At 45.6% G+C, this 19,863-nt stretch overlaps 1 protein-coding gene across 1 annotated transcript in view; it reads right to left on the bottom strand.

Moving 5' to 3' along the window:
• The window catches only part of SSH1 (slingshot protein phosphatase 1), a 50,836-nt gene extending 35,189 nt beyond the window's left edge, over positions 1-15,647 (bottom strand). Inside the window, exon 1 of the mRNA XM_026656879.1 lies at positions 15,611-15,647. The gene's annotated coding sequence lies outside the window, so the exon portion shown is untranslated. The remainder of the gene's footprint in view (positions 1-15,610) is intronic.
• Positions 15,648-19,863: the final 4,216 nt, after the last annotated feature.

Raw genomic sequence — 19,863 nt, 5'->3', positions numbered from 1 at the left:
TGGTAGTTGTGCCCCCGTGCGCCAGGGCAGAATTCGCCCCATCATCTTTAGATGAAACAAATACACATTTCTACCAATCCCACCCCCCACTCTGTTACACTTGAGAACACCCCGCAGAATATCAGCGCCCTATCTTCACATGCTCTTCTAGTCACCATTCCCAAGCTGATTAGTTCAAGGGAAATCGGTTTCCAGGCTCCGCTTGCTTTGTAACTATGCCTTTGGCAAAGGAGGCTCCAGCTATCTTTCCTTTTCTGTTCAGTCCAGTCACTGGCTCAGAAAAGCCAAAATTTCTCAAGGCAATTCTGCAGCAAAATGTAACATAGCCCTTTGCTTAGTTTCCCCAGTTGCACTCCTAGAAATGTGAGATACCACCCAGGCCCCCTTCACAGCACATTCCCGGGGCTGTTTCCAAATGGCTGAACCATCTCACAAGTTAGTCTCTTACTGAAGTGGCCCATTAGCGAGGCCAGATAAGGAGCAAACTTGCAGCCTTCTTGAAATATTGAAATACAAACAAAATATAAGGGGTGATTCAGGGAAGCAAGCATCAGGAAGATAAACGTGTAGCAATACAGTTCCTGCTTCTTCAGCCAAGAGGACAATTAAAGTGCACTGACTGCTTGCTTTGGCTTGATATGAGATACATCAGCTAACACTTCCTGACCAAGATAGGGGCCTTTGGAAGGGGTTTTATGTGACACAATAGAGCTGGTGGAAAATTAACTTTATAGCTACTCGTTTATGTTCCTGTAAAATCTGTGAAATAGACATTAGAACCCTTTAAAGCAACAGCAGCTTATTTCTCCACTTTTCCTACTTTAACGAAGTGCATCATACATTTAAAGTGTTTATTCGCTCTGCGTAACACATACCATCATCTCAGTCGTACAGAAAGCCTGGCATGCCTCAGCAAATAAAATAAAATAAAATGGAGTCTCCTTTATAAAGCTAGTTGATAGCACTGTAGTTCCCACTTCCTGCTTAAACACAATGTGTTATGGACTGACCCAGTACCTAATGATCTGCATTGCCATGCAAAAGACCTGGTTAAATTTCCTGGACCAAAAGAAAAGGGAATGCTCAAGGGACCGATCTCAATCTGTGTTTTATCCTTCACAAGTGAGATTCTACTATAGAAATACGGACACTGCAAGATGTGCTAAAAATCCACCATGGTTTGTTTTCACTCTCCAAATACGGGCACACCTGACCTCCGGTTGTGAACAGTGCACTACAAAGGGCTATTTCCTGCACACAGAAGCACTCTCGATAGAGCTCCCTCCAGAGGACATTCAGAACACTCAGACCTACACTTTGAAGAGTGGGCCATAACTTGGATGCCCAACTTGACACATCTAAGGCCTGATTTTCAGAGCCACTGAGCACCCACACTCCCTCTGCAGTCAGTGGGAGCTGCCGGTGCTCAGCACCTCTAAAAAACCCCAGAACCGACATGTCTCCAATCGGGCATCCAGAAACCCAGGCACTTGAAATTCGGGAATATTTTGAAAATATTTTGTCTTTGTGCATTTCATTACCTGCTCCTGCCATGGTAAAGCTCTTCCCATCTCTTTGGCTGAACTAGAGATTGCTAAAGCAAGTCCTACCCACACCGCCTAAGCTGAAGACAGGTTGCTACAATGAAGGGGCCTACGGTGTGAGGGGTGCTCCAAACCAAAGGAAGCTCTGCTCCAGAAAGAACCCCCTCACTTTACTGGAGATACACTCCTACATTCACCAACCTGGCCACAATAGCAAAGGTTCTCTTTCAAGGGACGGACAATCCTGTACCCCAAGATCCAATATGTGCGGGGAACAGCAGGGCTTCCCCAGCACCCCCATCATCAACTCACATCAGAGAATGCAAGAAAATTCCAGCCCTCTGGTGCATTTCAAGTCAAAAAGGGAGCTAGTGAGCAAGAAATCCTGGCAATCTTCACTCTAAATGTTTTTAACACTCCAGCAACAAAAGGAGTTTCTGAGCCTGTATTGTTTGGCTGAAAGGCGTAGGCTGCATTCACAGCACAAGAATGCTAAGAAGCATTTCAGACACTGTAGGCCATTCACAGCGCCAGATACAAACTCTCTTTCAGCACAAAGAGGAAAAAGAAAAATGAAACCAATCATTAAACCCACCAAAGCTTATTCCCCAGCATAAATGGACCTACAGTGACGTGCCTCAAGTCAGTCCAGTGTACCTCGAGATTGCTACATCACGCTTCACATATTCACCCCAAATTCAACCAAGGATGCCAGAGCCACTGGAGGGGGAAGTGCAAGGAAACACATGTTTACCACAGTGCTAAAGCGCCCCCATTTGGAGCAAATGAGTGTGTCTCATGCAGTCAGTCTGTCCGTCCATTATGGACACGAAGGAATAGGGGTTACATTTTCAAAAGCACCTACATCCCATTTTCAAAAATGACTTGGGCACTTAGGAGCCTGACTTCCACTGAGACTTAGGGTACATCTGCACTTCAATTAGACACCAGCGGCTGGCCTGTGCCGGCCACTCCCGGCTTCAGTGCTGGGGCTCCCTGTGCCGGGTTTCAGCCACGGGGCTCTGTGGCCCCCCTGAAAGGGCTCCGCGGCCCCCAGTTGAGAACCGCTGATCTAGACAATCCCTGACAGGTGTTTGTCTAACCTGCTCTTTAAAATCTCCAATGATGGGGCTGGGGCTAAGGGGCTATTTAACTGTACTGTAGACGTTTGGACTCGGGCAAGAGCGCAGGCTCTAGGACCCTGTGAGGTTGGAGGGTCCCAGAGCTTGACCGTCTACACCACAATTAAACAGCCCCGTGAGCCCCAGTCAGGGTGTCTAACTGCAGTGTAGACATACCCTATGGCCAAGTCAGGGTGTCTAGCTGCACTGTAAACACACCCTATGGCACCTCAATCTCTTCTGAAAATTGGACTTAGGCACTTTTGAAAATTTTACTCTGTGTTTTTAAAATGGCAGGCAAGAAGCTTATGACCCAGCCGAGCACTGTATTATTTCAGGAACATCCTCCTGGCTCCTCCCCACACCCCCAAACCACCACCACCAAATTCTGCCTAGACTGGCTTCCCTAGACCTCCCTGGCAACATACTCCCCTAGCTGCTCCTTCTGTCCCGCCTGTCTCCGGTGTTACCCTCCCAACTCTCCTCTGGACTCTATAGCTGGAGGATGCTCTTCCATGTGTGCTGACACGCTGACCTGGAGCTCTCTGGAAGTTCTTCATCACCTTCTTCTTTGAGGCAGCCTCCCTCCGCTCCTTAGTAAACAAGTGACTCTTGGCAGAGCTCATCCTAACCCAGTGCGTTCAGATACCTTGCAGCTACATGGCACCCTTCACCTGCAGGTGGCAACAGGATTCACCCATGTTAATTAGGCCCCATAATCCTGCCAGGAGATGGGGTCACAGCCATTCCACAGAAGAGTCAAGCAAGGCACACTGGCAATTTAGTAAATTGGCCAGGATCATTCAGTGAGTCAGTTACAGAGCAGGGAACTGAACCCAAGAGACACCAGATCTCTATATTAGTATGCAACACCTTGGCTTGTCTAAGGCCATACATCCGGCACTGCTCCGCCAAGCACATTCGGCCCCTCGGGATATCCCCTTGCTGGCCTCCCATTGCCTTCTGCGCCATATTCAGGCTCATCACTCTTGCCTCCAAGACCCTCCACAAAAATTAGTCATAGAATATTAGGGTTGGAAGAGACCTCAGGAGATCATCTAGTCCAATCTCCCACTCAAAGCAGGACCAACACCAACTAAATCATCACAGCCAGGGCTTTGTCAAGCTGGGCCTTAAAAACCTCTAAGGATGGAGATTCCACCACCTCCCTAGGTAACCCATTCCAGTGCTTCACCACCCTCCTGGTGAAATAGCGTTTCCCAATATCCAATCTAGACACCCTCCCCCGCAACTTGAGACCATTGCTTCTTGTTCTGTCATCTGCCACCACTGAGAACAGCCGAGCTCCATCCTCTTTGGAACCCCACTTCAGGTAGTTGAAGGCTACTATCAAATCCCCCCTCACTCTTCTCTTCTGCAGACTAAATAACCCCAGTTCCCTCAGCAATGAAGAAGCAGCTTTGGTAGGCCCCTCATGCTAGAATTGTATCTGAATGCAGGGAAGGGAAGGTGGAAAAACCTTTGGGATCCCAAGATAGACACAAAAATAAGCTAGCAGAGCGACTACAAATGGCTAGAGAAGAGAAAATTCTAAGAATCCCCAGTACTTCGGAGGGTGAAAAGCCAAACAAAATTATAGACTGTTTTACAAGAAAAGAAAAACTATGCATTGTGCCCATCCCATTAATAACACAGTTCAAAAAGGCAAGAGGCCCATCACAGCATCAGGCAAGTAAGCAACAGACTAGGAACGAATGTTTTTAATTGCAATTACCATTTCTGAGCTTCCCGCTGAAAAATGACATCATTTGTGACACCAGCTGTCTCAGAGTCCAGTGTCAGATATTTTAAAAGTGTCTCTGCTTGCATTAGTGCTCATTAAACAATAATAAACAAGCGGTGCTTTTCCTTTTTTATACATTAACCCTTAAGATGACATTTCACCCTATGGCCACAAGCACCAAAGCATTCATTTGTCTGGCCGTCTGCAAAGCGCCAGCATTCTGGCATGGGTGTGAACACAGAATGGGGAAAGGGGACTCCAGAGTCCCGTGTCCAATGTTTCAGCCACAAGTTCATCCTTTCCTAACCATCCAACAATTCAGAATAGACCCGTATGGTTTTGCTTCTTGCAGCTGCCTTAACTGCTACCCACCTGCTTATATTGCTAGGTACATGGGGGCAAAACACCCCCCCGGTGCTGTCCCTTGCATGGTATCACAGTCCAGACTGATCTGAAGAGATCCTGGATACAACGTGGCAGCACAGCTATTGGAAGGGGACTATCAGTGAGTTAAACAAAACAAGATGCTGTGGGGCAGCTCTGTAGCCCCAATGCACTGGTGGTCTGTAGCGAGCCAGCTAGTCACATGGTGCTGGCTTGCCTCCTCATTTCCAGCTCCAGACTGCATTAAAAGAACTGAAAAAACATTCAATGCTTTCCTAGTGTTTTGCCATGTAAGCAATTGCTATAGATGCTGCGGGGCTGGGTGAGGGGAGGAAGACCACCCAACCGGGAATGGCAGGGGAGGCGTCCATGGGAAAAACTCTGTTACACTGCTCCCTGCTAGAGAACAGTTTGGAACGCTTGGCCTAGCAGATAGTGCTGCGCATTAGTGCCTCAGAGAGTGAATCTCGGGAATGCAGGAGCGACGTCTGCTCCTCTCTCAGCCAAGCTGCCAGCTTACTGACCAATCTGCCTCCATTCCGTTCCCAAACTCATTATTTTAAACCTTTAAACTACTTTATTCATCGCCCCAGCTCACCTGCCCTTGCCGGTGGCTCCCAACATCACACCCCCATAACCACTGGGAAGGGGAAGGTGAGGCTGGGTGGCCGAGCAGCACAGGAAGGTGAATAATAGTTTCCAGGATTAAGAAACAAGCCCACAAATGGAATGAGCAGTGGTCAGCCACCACACAGACAGACAACAGTGCAGAGAGTGACTGAAAACCCCAGCAACACCGGCAGTGCATCTGCCCAGAAAATGCAGAGCTGATGGGTTTGAGAACGATTCCAAAAAAGGCAGCAGAGGCCAGGGCGTATTTAACACATCAGTGATGTGTACAAAATAAACCCAGCAAAACCAGGCAGAGTAACTAAGCAAAAGCCAGAAAGCCTCTCGTCTAGATCATCCCAGGCCAGCACACTCCCTAGTTCAGGGGGTCTTAAACTTTTGTACTGGTGACCCCTTTCACACAGCAAGCCTCTGAGTGCGACCCCCCTTATAAATTAAAAACACTTTTTAATATCTTTATTAAATAAATAATAAATATTTAGAAATGCTGGAGGCAAAGTGGGGTTTGGGGTGGAGGCTGACAGCTCGTGACCCCCCCCCCCACGTAATAACCTCATGACCCCCTGAGGAGTCACGACCCCCAGTTTGAGAACCCCAGCCCTAGTGGCTATTTTCTGTCACTCACACAGACCCCTAATCCCACAGCAGGTGCCTTTGCTAGCGATCTTTACAACGTGGATTTCTACAGGAAAAAAGCAAAAATGAGCTGCTGTGATTGTAGCAGTTCTGTCAACGTAGGACGGACAGTAAACAGCAACCGTATCAGGGTGTTCTTCTTCCGACTGTATGTGGATGCTCACAACCCTACAAACCAACACTGCTGGAGCGTCTCAAGCTGCCCAACCGCTCTCCTAAAGGGGTACAACCAGGCTTACGGTATCAACTACTCAAAAGGAAAGTTCTTTCCTACCACCACCACCTGAGATCTGCACTATCTATCATTAAAACACTCTAACTTTATCCATCCCCACTCTAATTTCATTCACCACTCAGTCACTCCCGGTGTACCACAGCGCTTATCAGCATACTTGCTTGGACTGGTGCCCCTCACCGTGGCCTCAATCCCGCAAGGGGCTCGAGCACTCCGCATCCCATTGAACAGTACATACAGCGTCTTCAGGATCAAGCCCTATAGGAGAGAATCAGCTACAGGCAGGGCATTGTCTATGAGGTCTCTTTGCCTCTGGAACCAGCCGGCCAATACAAACTGCCCAAATCTGTTCACCTCCTGGGCTTGCTGCAAACACTATTTGTTAAGACTCTGGGGGAAGCCACAGGGTTTGAGTGTCAGGGGTCAGGGCGTACTTTGTGCTCCAAATTATAGGTAGTTTACACTGATTTACTTTTGTTGAATGGAAGCACAGTAATGGATTTCTGTGTGATTGGGGTGGGGTTGGGGTGGGTGGGGGGGGGGGGGGGGGGGCGAGCGCAGCAGAGAGGTGTCTTTTTTTGTATTTAAGTGTGAATAACTAAATGGATGCAGTTTGCTTCCTTTTAGCATTTCATTCCTATTAAAGGCAGGGCCTGACTGGCCTGTTTCACTTTCTGATCCCATGCACTAGCATGGTGCTGCTGCTTTGCTGTTTCAGAGGCAGCAGAGGGATTTTTAAATCTTGTCTAAAGAAAAAAAAACCAACAACGCCCTTTTCATTTAAATTAAACAAAATCCATGAAGACTCTCTGTCTGCATTAGGTTTTCTACAACTGTTTTTTAAAACACTATTTGTTAGACAAATGTGCCGACCAAGCCTAGAAAAAAGTTCTAGCTCAGAGCTTTTTTTAAAAAATGGTGACCATATTTTTTGTTGCCGGGACGGGCTTCATGAAAGAAGCGAGCTTGTAGGAGGAGTCTGAAGCCACGCATCACCTTCCCTACACACGCCACACCTGACGTCCGAATACCAGGTCTCTGGACTGGCAATGGAGTGGCAGCCTGGAGCCTCCTGCGGAGACTCTGCCCGCGTCTATATAACCACACAGCGTTGCTCAGCTGCGAGCAGGCGACCGATGGAGACGCCACCTTCCCTGCTGTTGTTTAAGCCGGGGCTTTTTCCTACTCCACATTTTTCAAATGTTCCTGCACCAGACAGTGCGGAATGTAAAGCCCTAATTATAACTTTGCCAGTTTCCAAGGCCACACCCACAGGGCAGACAGTTACAAATGGTCAGGGGCCTGAGAACTCATTTCCCCATTGTACGGTGCACGCTAAGGCAGGCGGCTGCAGCCATGTCAGGATATGATTCAGCATCCTGTTTTGAACATTTAATACACTCTTCAACTTCTGCCTCTGGATCTCCCACCGACTCACTTTAAGGCAATAAATAGTGTAGCGAAGAAGCTAGACAAGAACACAGTGAGGCTACTGTCTTCCCAAATAAATGCTCAAGACAGCCACCCTGACTTCCCCGAGCCCCAACATCCTCCCCAGCCCAAAGGCTCAGAGTCACTCAGGTCTGTTGTTAAAATACAACTAGTCTATTCTCCCCTCACTGCATGCACACACTTAAAGGGACATTTGTCAGGCAGTTTGGACAAAACAATTACATTTAAAAAGGTGTGTGCATGGGGGGGGTTATAAAATATTTAAAGATACACATGTATGCATGGAAGTCAGTTTGTATATAAACATCCCTGTGCTATGCTGGGATCGTAAACACAGCACAAGACTAGCAGGGGAGAACAACAAGCTGAAACTAAGCAGGTTTTTTTCACTACCAGAGATAAGTGAAGGGCAAAAAGTAAACAAGTAGCAGAATGGAGAACAGTAAATTGGATTTTTAAAGTTCTTTGAGTTTCAATTACTTAAGGTACTATTGGTATCACGGCGAAGAATTTTTTAAATATTATTTTAATTTAATCACCTCCCTGTTTATGCATGAGAGTTTATACCCATGCAAGCTGGGAGAACATGCTTGGAAGGAACTTACTTGCAGCAATTTTTTCTGCTGTTGATTACAGAGTAGTTTGGTGACTTCTGTAAATCAAAAGATTCCATCAGACACACAAAGCCAAAGTACAGAAGGAGCCAAATTCACCCCGGTGTAACTCCACTGCCTTCAATGGTTTCCAAACCACAATCAGAAAGTAACTTTTATTAAACAACAACAAAAGCGAGTGTTCAGCTAGTTATTAATCAATATGGTCTCTTAAAGCAGAGCATGTTCATTTCTGACCAGGTAACCCACTGGGATAGTGAGTGCTCAGCCATGTAAATCACTGAAAGGCGAAGACAAGGGAAACAATACTACTTCCTCATTACATTTTGAAAGATAGATCAACTTATGCTAGCTTCAGAGGTGATAAAAAGTCCTATAAATGAGACAGCTGACAGGTAATGAATGAAAGCAATAATTCTTCACACGTACACATCACTTTGCATCTCAGAGTGTTTTACAAAGATGAGAAAGTATTAACTCCCATTTTACAGATGGGTAAATGAGGCTCAGATAGGTTAAGTGACTTGGCCAAGGTCACGGAGTGAGTCAGTAGCAGAGCTGGGATAGGGAAGGGAAGAACTCAGGTCTTTCTAGTCCCTGTCCTGTTCTCTATCAACTGGACCACACTGCCAGCAAATGTGTAGCATTTCACTGGTATAGATATTGTATTGCACACTCAACTAAAGTCATCCTGAACAGTACAGTTTGTACTGTAGATACAATACAGGTCTACAGGAGTTCTTCAAAGGCTCCATGGGTAGATAAGGGCCCAATCCTGCAAACCTTTATTTACACATCAAATCCCATTTGCAGAATCTGCCCCTTAACTGTTATTTTAAAAAGCTCTAAGAACCCAGTCCTGCAGGCTTGAAATGCAGGATTGGGTCATAAATGTTTAATATAATGTTCTTTTAAAAAAAAATAGTAGCATATTTCCCTGCCTGCCCTGCTCCCCGCTCCCAGAAGCACCAGTTTCTCAGTGTTTACAACTTCAGAGCTATCTTCCCCCAAAGGCACATTCTTCCGGTCAGAATCCTCTGCCATGCTGTGGACAAATTTAATTTGCATTTTGATTGCTTTAGCTTTCTAATCTTCTGCCTCTAGCAAAGTAGAGCAGCTAGCCTCAGAGCTCCATCAGCAACACAGCTGACAAAGAGAACAGAGACCCATGCAGCTTTACCCCTTCTCCCAAGGACACTCCATAAAAGCACCGCGTCCAGTTTACTATTTGGTACAGATGTGGGAGGTGCCCATGTGTGCTCAGGATAACTGGAACGGGAGGAGGGCAGAGGATCCAAGCCCATTTACAGGATGGTTTCAGAGTTGCCCACTGGGAGACCTGTCTTTGGTCTACCTTTACTTCCCATGTCCAGTGCCACCCCAACACAATTCCTGTATGTAGCCATCAGGCTCGGTGGAGTCTCGAACAGCCACATGGCTCTTAAAAGGAGTTGTGGGGCTGCAGAAGCATCGCATAACCATTTCAGACATGGCTCCTACCCCTCAGTCTGTGAAGAAGCCAAGACACAATGCAGAGACTGCTTTGAGACTAGAGGCTGCAGGAACACAGGGACTTAGGACTGGAAGGGACCTCCTGGGTCATAAAGTCCAGTCCCTACTACAGCCATCCAAGACCTTATCAAGCACCCTCTGAAAACTACTTAGGTTGTTTGCACCCAACTCCTCCTATTGGGAGGCTGATCCAAAACCTCCCTCCTCTGAACTTTCTGCTCATTTCCAGCCTAAATTCATTCATGGCCAGTTTATACCCATTTGCTCCTGTATCACCACAGTCCTTCAGCTTAAATAGATCGTCTCCTTCCCTGGTGTTTACCACCTGATGTATTAATAGAGCGCAACAAGGTCCCCTCTCAGCCTTTGTTTTGCTGCACACTAAGCATGGGGTGAGTTAAACTGTGGCAGTCTAACCCACATGAGCATGACCATGTTACTGTGCTAGCGGGTAGTAGGGTTTCCTTCTGGCCCCTCCAAGGCTGAGGTGCCCCACAATGACCCTAGCTCGCTCAGTGCAGAGTGGAGCTACCTCCTACAGCTGTCTTTAATGTTGTCAAACAAAACCAATTCTTTCAAGAGAGACCTTCAGACCAGCTCAGAGGTCTGGATAGGTATCCCCTAGACCTCAACACATCATGGCTCTAACATCATCGTCTGTGCAGGCAATCAGCGTCTGAAGGCATTGTCTCTCTTCAACCACATTCAGAATGTGACTGAAAACCCTGTAATTGTGAGCATTATGGAATGACTGGATAAACAAACTTACTGTGTATTTGTAATTAAGACAGTGATTATCTGGATGTATTGGCCGAGTGTATTTGAGCAATAGCCAATATTCATAATGGAACTGGCTAGGTGTGAAACATTCTCCTTGACTTAGGACAAGACAACCTATCATCATGGATGATAAAAAGGAACAGGTGAAGTGTAATTAGATTAATTATCTACATTACAGGATTCACTTTATGACTCTCCAAGTGACAAACTCTCCCAGTTGTCACGTCACAACAGGGTAAATTCTAGTTTTGAAGTTAGGTCAGTTGTACCAAGAAAAAACTAACCGTGTCCTCCAGAGCAGCTGAACACTTGCCTTTACTGAGGGTGCCTGCCTCAGGGTAACAGAGCAGAATCTGACTCTAAAGCCACCTGACTTTCAGAGATGTTGAGCACCCATTACTTGGCCATTGAAGTCAACTGGCCTGGTCCTGAAAAATCTTATGCAAAAACTCTAAGCATCTCAGTAGTCCCATTAACTAATGAACTCACTTGTGGTTAAAGGTGAGCACACAAGTCTTTTCAGGATCCTGTGGGTGTATAGCATCTCTGAAAAAAATCAAATCACAAATGCCCTGTGACCAGGATAGATACAAGACACAAGCAATCAGCAACTATGGCAACCCTAAAGACAGAATTACACACAGCAATTTGAGACCTTACCAAGGTATCATAGGCATTGAATCAAATTCATACAAGGGTCGGCAACTCCCTCTGCCTGCACTGGGGCTTGTCTTTACATATCTGATGGCAAAAAATGGTTTACAGGAATATACCCAGGAAAACATGAGTATCCTAGCATATCTCCATTGCTACAATGATCAAATCCTCAATCCCAGACACCTTCCAAGATCCATGGGTCCTAGACATGCTTATTACAACATGTGGTGTACCTCATCCAGTGCACTAAATGCCCCAATAACAACTAAGTGGGTGAAACCAGCCAATCACTACACTCTCAAATGAACGCACACAGGAAAATGAGAAAAGACAAAAACAACCTATCGCCTGTGAGTGAGCGAACACTTTCCACAAAGCGATCACTCTACAGCTAACCTCTCAGTCCTCATCCTCAAAGGAAACCTGCACAACACTTTCAAAAGATGAGCCGGGAACTTAAATTCATAACTCTGCTAGGCACTAAAAATCATGGACTGAACAGAGACACTGGATTTACGCATTATTACAGCAATCTGTAACCCACTAACCTCCCCATTTTTTGTCCTATGACTGCCGAGGTGTTAATGGGCCACTCCACCTTGAATGGTCCCTTACAATATGTGCTAACTATCTATGCTAAACAATCTGTTCCATCTTGTATTTAGCTGTGACAGAAGTTGGTTCAATAAAATATATTATCTCACCCACCTTGTCTCTCTAATATTCTGGGCCCAAGACAGCTACAACAACACTGCATACATGGAGCTGTCGTGTAATTCCAAAGAGGAGTCAGAGGTGCAGCAGCTAGCCCTCTGTGACAGCGGCCGTCGGGGGAAGAAGAGAACCTTCAGCAGCAATTATAGAAAGAGCCTGATGGTATGAACACACTGAGCCAACTGTCCTATCACAAACGAAAATTCTGGGACTTTCTGCAGCAAGTTTATGAAAAGTTTCTGAAAAAGCCATAAATGTGTAGTATCTGATAAATCCTGTATCAGGGAAATTCACCCAGCACTGGCAGACAGATGGACTTTATGTTCCAACAGCTCTTCCTTTTTCTGACTTCTAGGATCCTATGAGGTCTTTTAAGTCATGCACTACCAAACCCTATGCCCACCACATGTGACAGAGCACTGCTGTCATGTCAGTCTCTCAGTCCAGAATCTCAAAGTTAAGACAAAAATATCTCACTGCCATACCAATCAATGCCTGCATTTCCTGCAGCGAACAACCCGCGCTTTTGACTGCTTTTGAAGCAAAAGAACAATGAAGTTGAACAACTCTGCCACCCTATGGGCACAAGGTAGAGTCTCAGTAAATCACTCCACAGAAGGCACCTTATGAAGACAAACTTCTGTGCAGAGGGTTACAATCCATTTTTAAATTTGATTTCATAGGCCATGGTGCCACATAAACTCCCCTCAATCCTCAGCACAGCTCCCACTCATCACAGCAAGAGGGTTGGACAAAGATCAAGGGTAGTAAGTAATTATTAGGCCTCAGTCCTGCAATATACATACAAGTAGCCCCATTATGCTCTGAGAGGTTGGGGAATCAGACCTTAGTTCATAAAGTCACTGCTGTTCGCAGCATCACTCAGTGAAAAAAAATTACACAACCCCCTTTTAAGACTGGTATTAATCTCCCCTTTTGTTTATTTGGTTGCTGGTGAGTCCAAATGCCTGACTTGTGCATACATATCCAGAGGCCCTGAGTTGAATGAGACCATGCACACTTCTCAGAGCTGCCTTAGGGTTTGGTGACACTGGAGCTGGAAGGTGTCAATTCCAACTCAAGGAGACATACCCACACTAGCTCTAATCAGACTAGCATACTAAAAACAGAAGTGTAGCCATGGTGGTGCGAGCGGTGGGAGAAGCTAGCCGACTCCAGTACGATCCTGTCCAATACCCTAGGTACGTACTCAGGACGGTTAGCCTCTCCTGCCGCTTGCCCACCACAGCTACATTTCTATTTTGGTGCAATCGCTCGATCAGAGCTAGCATGGGTGTGACTCCTTGAGCTGGAATTTACGTCTTCGAACTCCACCAATCCTAAGCCTGAAACGGCTCTGGGAAGGGTGCACCATCTCATTCAGTTCAGTGTGATGTTAGCTCTGAAACTTAATGAAGAGGCTTTATGGCTTTATTTTTAAGTAATGCAGGTGATCAGTTGAACACATAATTTAAACCTTCCAGATCCAGCACAGACATACCCTGAGGCAGCATTACATCAGGCTCCATTCAGAAGGTTCTTTGTGACCATATTGGTTAGATACTTGATACTTCTTTGCAAATGAAATTTTGTATTCTGCAGAATCGTTATCTGTCATGACGACCAGATAATCTACCAAGCAGCTGAAACCAGTCGTTTGACACACCTTCCTTAGAACCCTGCTGCCTTGCGTCTACGCCGACCAACTACTTATGGGCCTATGATTGCATTGTCACTTTGCCCCTTTATAAAGAACAACAACAATAATCCGCACTTCTGCAGCAGCTTTCAGCAAAGGAACATTTTATAGACATGAATTAGTTCTCATGACCCTCCTGGTAGGTTACCTATTATTTGTTTTACAAAAGGGTAAACAAAAGCACAGCAAGATCAAGGCATGGGCCCAGGGCCATGGTAAATCAATGACAATCTTTCCATTGCCTTCAGTGGGTGCTAAATGTGGCCCCAAGTCACACAGTGCAGGGGCTCTCAACCTTTTTCTTTCTGAGCCCCTCCCCACCCAACATGCTATAAAAACTCCATGCCCACCTGTGCCACAACAACTGGTTTTCAGCATATGCAGTAGATTAAAAGCCAGGGCCGGCGTTAGTGGGTAGCAAGCAGGGCAATTGCCCAGGGCCCCATGCCACCGGGGGCCCCACGAAGCTAAGTTGCTCAGGCTTCGGCTTTCAGCCCCGGGCCGCAGGGCTTGGGCTTTCTGCCCTGGGCCCCAGCGAGTCTAATGCCAGCCCTGCTCTCGGTCTATTTTGGCGGAACCCTGAAAGCTGCTCACGGCCCCCCCTAAGGGGCCCCGGACCCCTGATTGCGAACCACTGACATAGTGAATAAATGGCAGAGCTGGGAGTAGAACCAGGAGTCCTGAATTCTCCTTGAACCTCTAGACACCACTGCCACTACAGAATAAGGATTGAGAAATAAAAATAAAAAATTGTAATCAGAACTTACGAACCAGAGAGTCCTGCTTAGCAAAATCAAATGCACAGCGCCTCTGATGTATAGTCAGTCTTGTGAGGGAGATTTGTAACTCAAGTCAAATCACTTTTGAGCCAAACAACAAAGGCTGTAATACAGCTGCTTGCAGCTTACCTCACCTGTTTATAGAGAAGACTCGGCTTTCTAACTTCACTTTATGCAGAATGAAAAGAGTCCATTCCTCAAAACCCCATCCACTGCCAAATCAGAAAATTATACAGGTTCCAAATTAAAACACGTTCTATCCCAGCCCCAAAACATATCTATGCATCTGCTGGAATCCGCTGGTGTATCAGGTTGTAAAGGGAAATCAAACTTCCAATAGCGTATAACACAGACACCCGAAGTTATAAAAAAAAGCAATGACAAATGGTAAACAGAAAACAAACCAACCAACGCCTAAATGGACATTAAAACTGGGCCAAGGAGAAGAGAAAATGAAAAGAACAAGCCTGCTAAGATACTGCAGAGTTTCTAAGCTTTCCCTTCAGACAGCTACGTTTGGAGATTGTGGGGCATCAACGGATTCTGCACATGAAAGCCCTCTCCCATCTCCTCTGGGTTACTTACCTCAGCCCTCTCTTCGCTTATTTCTTTTGTTCCTTTCCTTTTCCCCTCCTCACTTGATAACAGCAACTTCTTATTTCCAACATGAAATGAATTCAATCCTTGACCGTTAAACAGTCAAAAGCGAACAGAGGATGACTCCATTTCCTCCATTTCTCCACACCCCTCAAAAAAGGGCATAACCTCCCCCACAAAGAAGCCCAAACCATTAGAGACAAGACACATTAAGATAATTAATAAGTGTTGTGGTTGAATTTTATAAACAATTTTCCACTTTTTTCCTGACAAGAAAATTAAACCTCATTTTAGTTTTTAAATGTTAAATGCCAAGATCAAAAATAAAATAACTAAAGAGAGAGCTTAGTGATTGGGCCTCAGCTCACTAGAGGCCCTGGGGTCTATATGGGAGCAAGAATCTGCCTGCCCAAATCTCACTGTGGGATCAGGGCCTAGGAAATCACATGGCAGAAGTTCAACAGTGCTGGAAACAATGTTTAGAACAGCATGAATTAAATGGTTCTGCTCACCTCAGGTTTAATTTGCGATCTTCATCACTGCCAACCTCCAGCTAAAGAGGGAAAAGAGGGATAGAGAACGTGTTATGCACTGGCTGTTTCCACCTTATCATCAAAAATTCCTCACACTTTTTAAAACACTGATTTTTTTTTCAATGTCCACAGAAACATAGTGCTATCCAGCCACATAAAATATTTCACCCGGTGCAGGATGTCAAAGGGGCTCACAGGGAGTTTAAAACCACTAAGCACCAACTCTGCAAGCTGGAGGGCAGGTCAGCTTGCGGATGGAGTGCCTAGACATCACAAGGGATGTGCACACAGCCCTCCCATTGAAGTCAGAATGTTAGCAAAGAGCGGGGCAGACGTAAATCCTTCAATGAATGGGGCAGAGTGTCACTATGATGGATGTAATCAAAACTGTCCAACTCTGTTTCATAAACCTTATGCTGCTGATCTCTGGCAGGTGCCTATGGGTTTAGGCCAGGAAGATCTGAGCTCTCTCCCCAGTTCAACGCGTGCAGCCTACTGATAAATATCATGTTCCTAAACGGCCATGGATTTGTTTTTCTGAATTTGTTGCAAGTATTTTCACCAACCAAGATAAGGTAACCTGGCCATTAGAAGCAAGAGTAAAACCTAACACAGCTGGTGAGCCTCAGTACAAATGTGGTTTTTACACAAATCAGCAGAAGTTAATTTGGCCTTTAAACTTAAAAAAGCATAAGTGTCCTACTGGTTTTTATTAACATTTCTATTGCAGTAGTGCCAAAGGCCACAACCAGTTGGAGCGCCCTTCTGCTGTACAATGTACAATGCTCTTAAATGTTTTTTGTGGACCTCAACTAAAAAAAAAGGGTTTTAACAAAATTTTCAAGGTTAGAGGGTTTTTTAAATGTTAAGACTTCAAAAGGTCAGAGTTAATGATGCCAAAGAATTTGCTGCTCATAGCTAGTAGTTATGGGCCTTAATTTGTTATTGGACATTGAAATGATGATACACTAGCTCTATTACAGCTTTGCATAATCTGTATATTAGACGTATATCTATTCAGTGGAAAGGAGATATTAAAAAGCAATGCAAGTTTACTGTGACTGATGGAGCTTTGAAGAAAAATATATTTCCTCTATTTTTATAGTTTGTTTACTTAGTACGCTAAGTGGTGGTAAATGCACCATCAGTTGGGTCCTTATCCTGAAGTCAGACTCCTGCAGAAAACCCCCTGGACCCATGTGGAGTCCCAGTGATTTCAAGAAATCCATTGAAATCACTGGACACAGGGTCCAACTGCCTGGATTCAGTTGCAGTGTTGGGGACTTGGTGAGCTCCCCCACTTGTCTGTGTCTGTTACACAGCAATGGGGGAACATACAAACATTTTTTTTAAATTGTGATTGTAAAAATATGTGTGACACCACAAATATCATCAGGGAGATTCAGAACCTGAAGCTACTTGACACTCATTTTTTCAAATGGACTAGGTTTCAAGTTGACCTTTTTAAAAAATAAACAAAAATAGGCACAATAGGAAGAATTAAGGGCTCGACATTACAGAGGACAGAAACCTTCTTAACTGGCTTTAGCTCTTTGGACAGAACATTTATCCGAACTGACAAGGCTGGCAACTCGACTGGGTATTTGCTGGGTTATATAAAAATATCATTGTCTTGCATTGGACCCATCACTGGCAATGCCATTTCAAGCATCCACTCATCCCCCAGTATGTCCCAGGCACTCGGAGTGATGTCAAGCCATGGCTCTTCACGGGAGAGCATGCTGAAGTCTGCATTGCGGAAGGATAGATTGCTCTTTCGGCCCTGATTCTGCACCGTGACCTGCCCAAGCAGACGGCTGAGCCTGTACAGCTTGCAATGCAGGATTGGGGCTTTGCTTACAGCAGAAAAGTTGCTGGAGATCTGATAGGTCAAGGGAGCTATTTGAATTTATAAAAAATTAGCGACTGTGCAAACTGATTTTCTTCTCCGAAAAAAATTCATAAGGGTTTCTGACATGCCATATTGACACTATGACAACTCCCCTGAAGACAACATTAGCATCCATTTTATAAATCCATACTGGTTTATGTGTTATTAAGAAGCAGGCTTTAAGAGCTCTTTCATAGTCAGTAAGAACTTTTGGGTCAATAATTCCCTTTTCAAAAAGTCTCTAAATACATACTTGCTACAGACTCAGCCTTTGTAGAGCCTGTAAATCCATATTTACAAGAAAGAGTCTAACAGATCAGGGAAAACAAAGACACAGATTGGCTAGAAATTATTTGTTTTTAACTAACATTATACAAACCAAAAATCAATGTTTAAATTTCCAGGGATGATTCATAGATTCATGGACTTTTAGATCAGAAGGGACCATTAGGATGGAGAGTAGGGGGAGATATCCTACCTCAGCCTTTCTCTATGTGCCACTTAAAGCATCTCTGTTCCTGGCTCATAAAGATGCTTTTGAAAAGGAATTGCCCTGCCTTTGGAATACACTCTATTGCATCAAATGGCACAGGTGAGCCAATACTGTGTACCACAGAAGGAGAGCCCTACTTCCTTGAAAAAAAGCTTTATACCCTTACATAATATGATGTTGAATAGACATAATGCAGAAACACTCCAAAGACAAGACAGACACACCAAAAGCCTGATTCATCTCTCACATACACTAGATTAAAACCCATGTAACCCCACTGACTTCAGTGGGATTACTCCTGATTTATAACTGTGTAAATGAGATGAGAATCAGGTCTCTCTATTTCACAGGTTCATGGGGCAATCAATAGTTTATGTACAAAATTTAGGTTTTATACCTTTTTTTTTTTAAGTAAAGATTTTAAAAACCCTTATGGAAACAGAAATATTTTCATGATTTTATAACATTTTCAGTGAAACAAGACGGGCGAGGTAATATCTTTTATTGGACCATCTTCTGTTGGCGAGAGAGAAGTTTTTGAGCTTACACAGAGCTTTTCTTCAGGTCTCAAGTTGCAGTGGGGGAGGTTTAGGTTGGATATTAGGAAAAACTTTTCCACTAGGAGGGTGGCGAAGCACTGGAATGGGTTACCTAGGGAGGTGGTGGAATCTCCTTCCTTAGAGATTTTTAAGATCAGGCTTGACAAAGCCCTGACTGGGATGATTTAGTTGGGAATTGATCCTGCTTTGAGCAGGGGGTTGGACTAGATGACCTCCTGAGGTCCCGTCCAACCCTGATATTCTATGATTTCTTCTTCTGATAGGAAGAAGAGCTCTGTGCAGTTTGAAAGGTTGTTTCTCTCACCAACAGAAGTTGGTCCAATAAAAGGCATTACCTCACCCACCTCGTCTCTCTAACATCCTGGGACCCACACGGCTACAACACTGCATTCAGCATTTTTCAGTGAACACAGTTAGAAAATAAACCGTGTCTCTGTGGCTTGGTAAACCCAAACTCACAACCTGGAGCTAGGGCAGTGCCACCAGGGAATTAAAGGCTGAGTCCCAGGTCCACAGTTTGGAATGAACAAAGTAAACAAAGAGCATCCCTGAGCTGGGGACAGTCAATGAGATTTTTACCAGCCACTCCCCACCACCTCCCATACGGGTTAGTGACAGGGATCTGACAGGTGACAAACAGGACTGTTAACCTGATAGGAGAACGGACACAGGGGGAAGTATATGGGAGTGAGGCCCAGGAAAGTGGGATGCTGCGTAAAGGGAGGGCGTGGGGGTGTAGGGAAGGACCCAGGAGAGCGAGGAGTTAGGGTAGGGGAACACAGGGCCTGTCTTTGGGGTTTATAAAGCAGGGGAAGGATACAGGAGTGTATAGGGCAGGAGAAGAGGAACAGGGCAGAGGAGACAACAGAAGTGGGGGCATATGGTGGTGGTAATAAGGCAGAGGAGTACAGTAAGGTGTGGGGCCTGGTGCAGAGAGAGGAGGTATAGTGGCGTGATTGGGGCAGAGAGGGTACAGCAGGTGTGGGCTGTATAGAGGCAGGAGACAGAGTGGGGCAGAGGGATATAGCAGAGGATGGGCTCTGTAGAGGCAAGGCTATATAGCAGGGGATCGGCAACCTTTGGCACACGGCTCACCAGGGTAAGCACCCTGGCGGGCCGGGCCAGTTTGTTTACCTGCCGCGTTGGCAGGTTTGGCTGATCCCGGCTCCCACTGGACCTGGTTCGCCTCCAGGCCAATGGGGGCGGCGGGAAGCGGTGGCCAGCACATCCCTCCTCTCGCGCCGCTTCCCGCCGCCCCCATTGGCCCGGAGCGGCGGGGTGTGGGGGG

This window comes from Terrapene carolina, unplaced genomic scaffold (assembly GCF_002925995.2).
Source record: "Terrapene carolina triunguis isolate 2854851 unplaced genomic scaffold, T_m_triunguis-2.0 Scaffold234, whole genome shotgun sequence".
Taxonomy (NCBI): Eukaryota; Metazoa; Chordata; order Testudines; family Emydidae; genus Terrapene; species Terrapene triunguis.
This window is presented reverse-complemented; position numbering and strand designations above follow the sequence as displayed.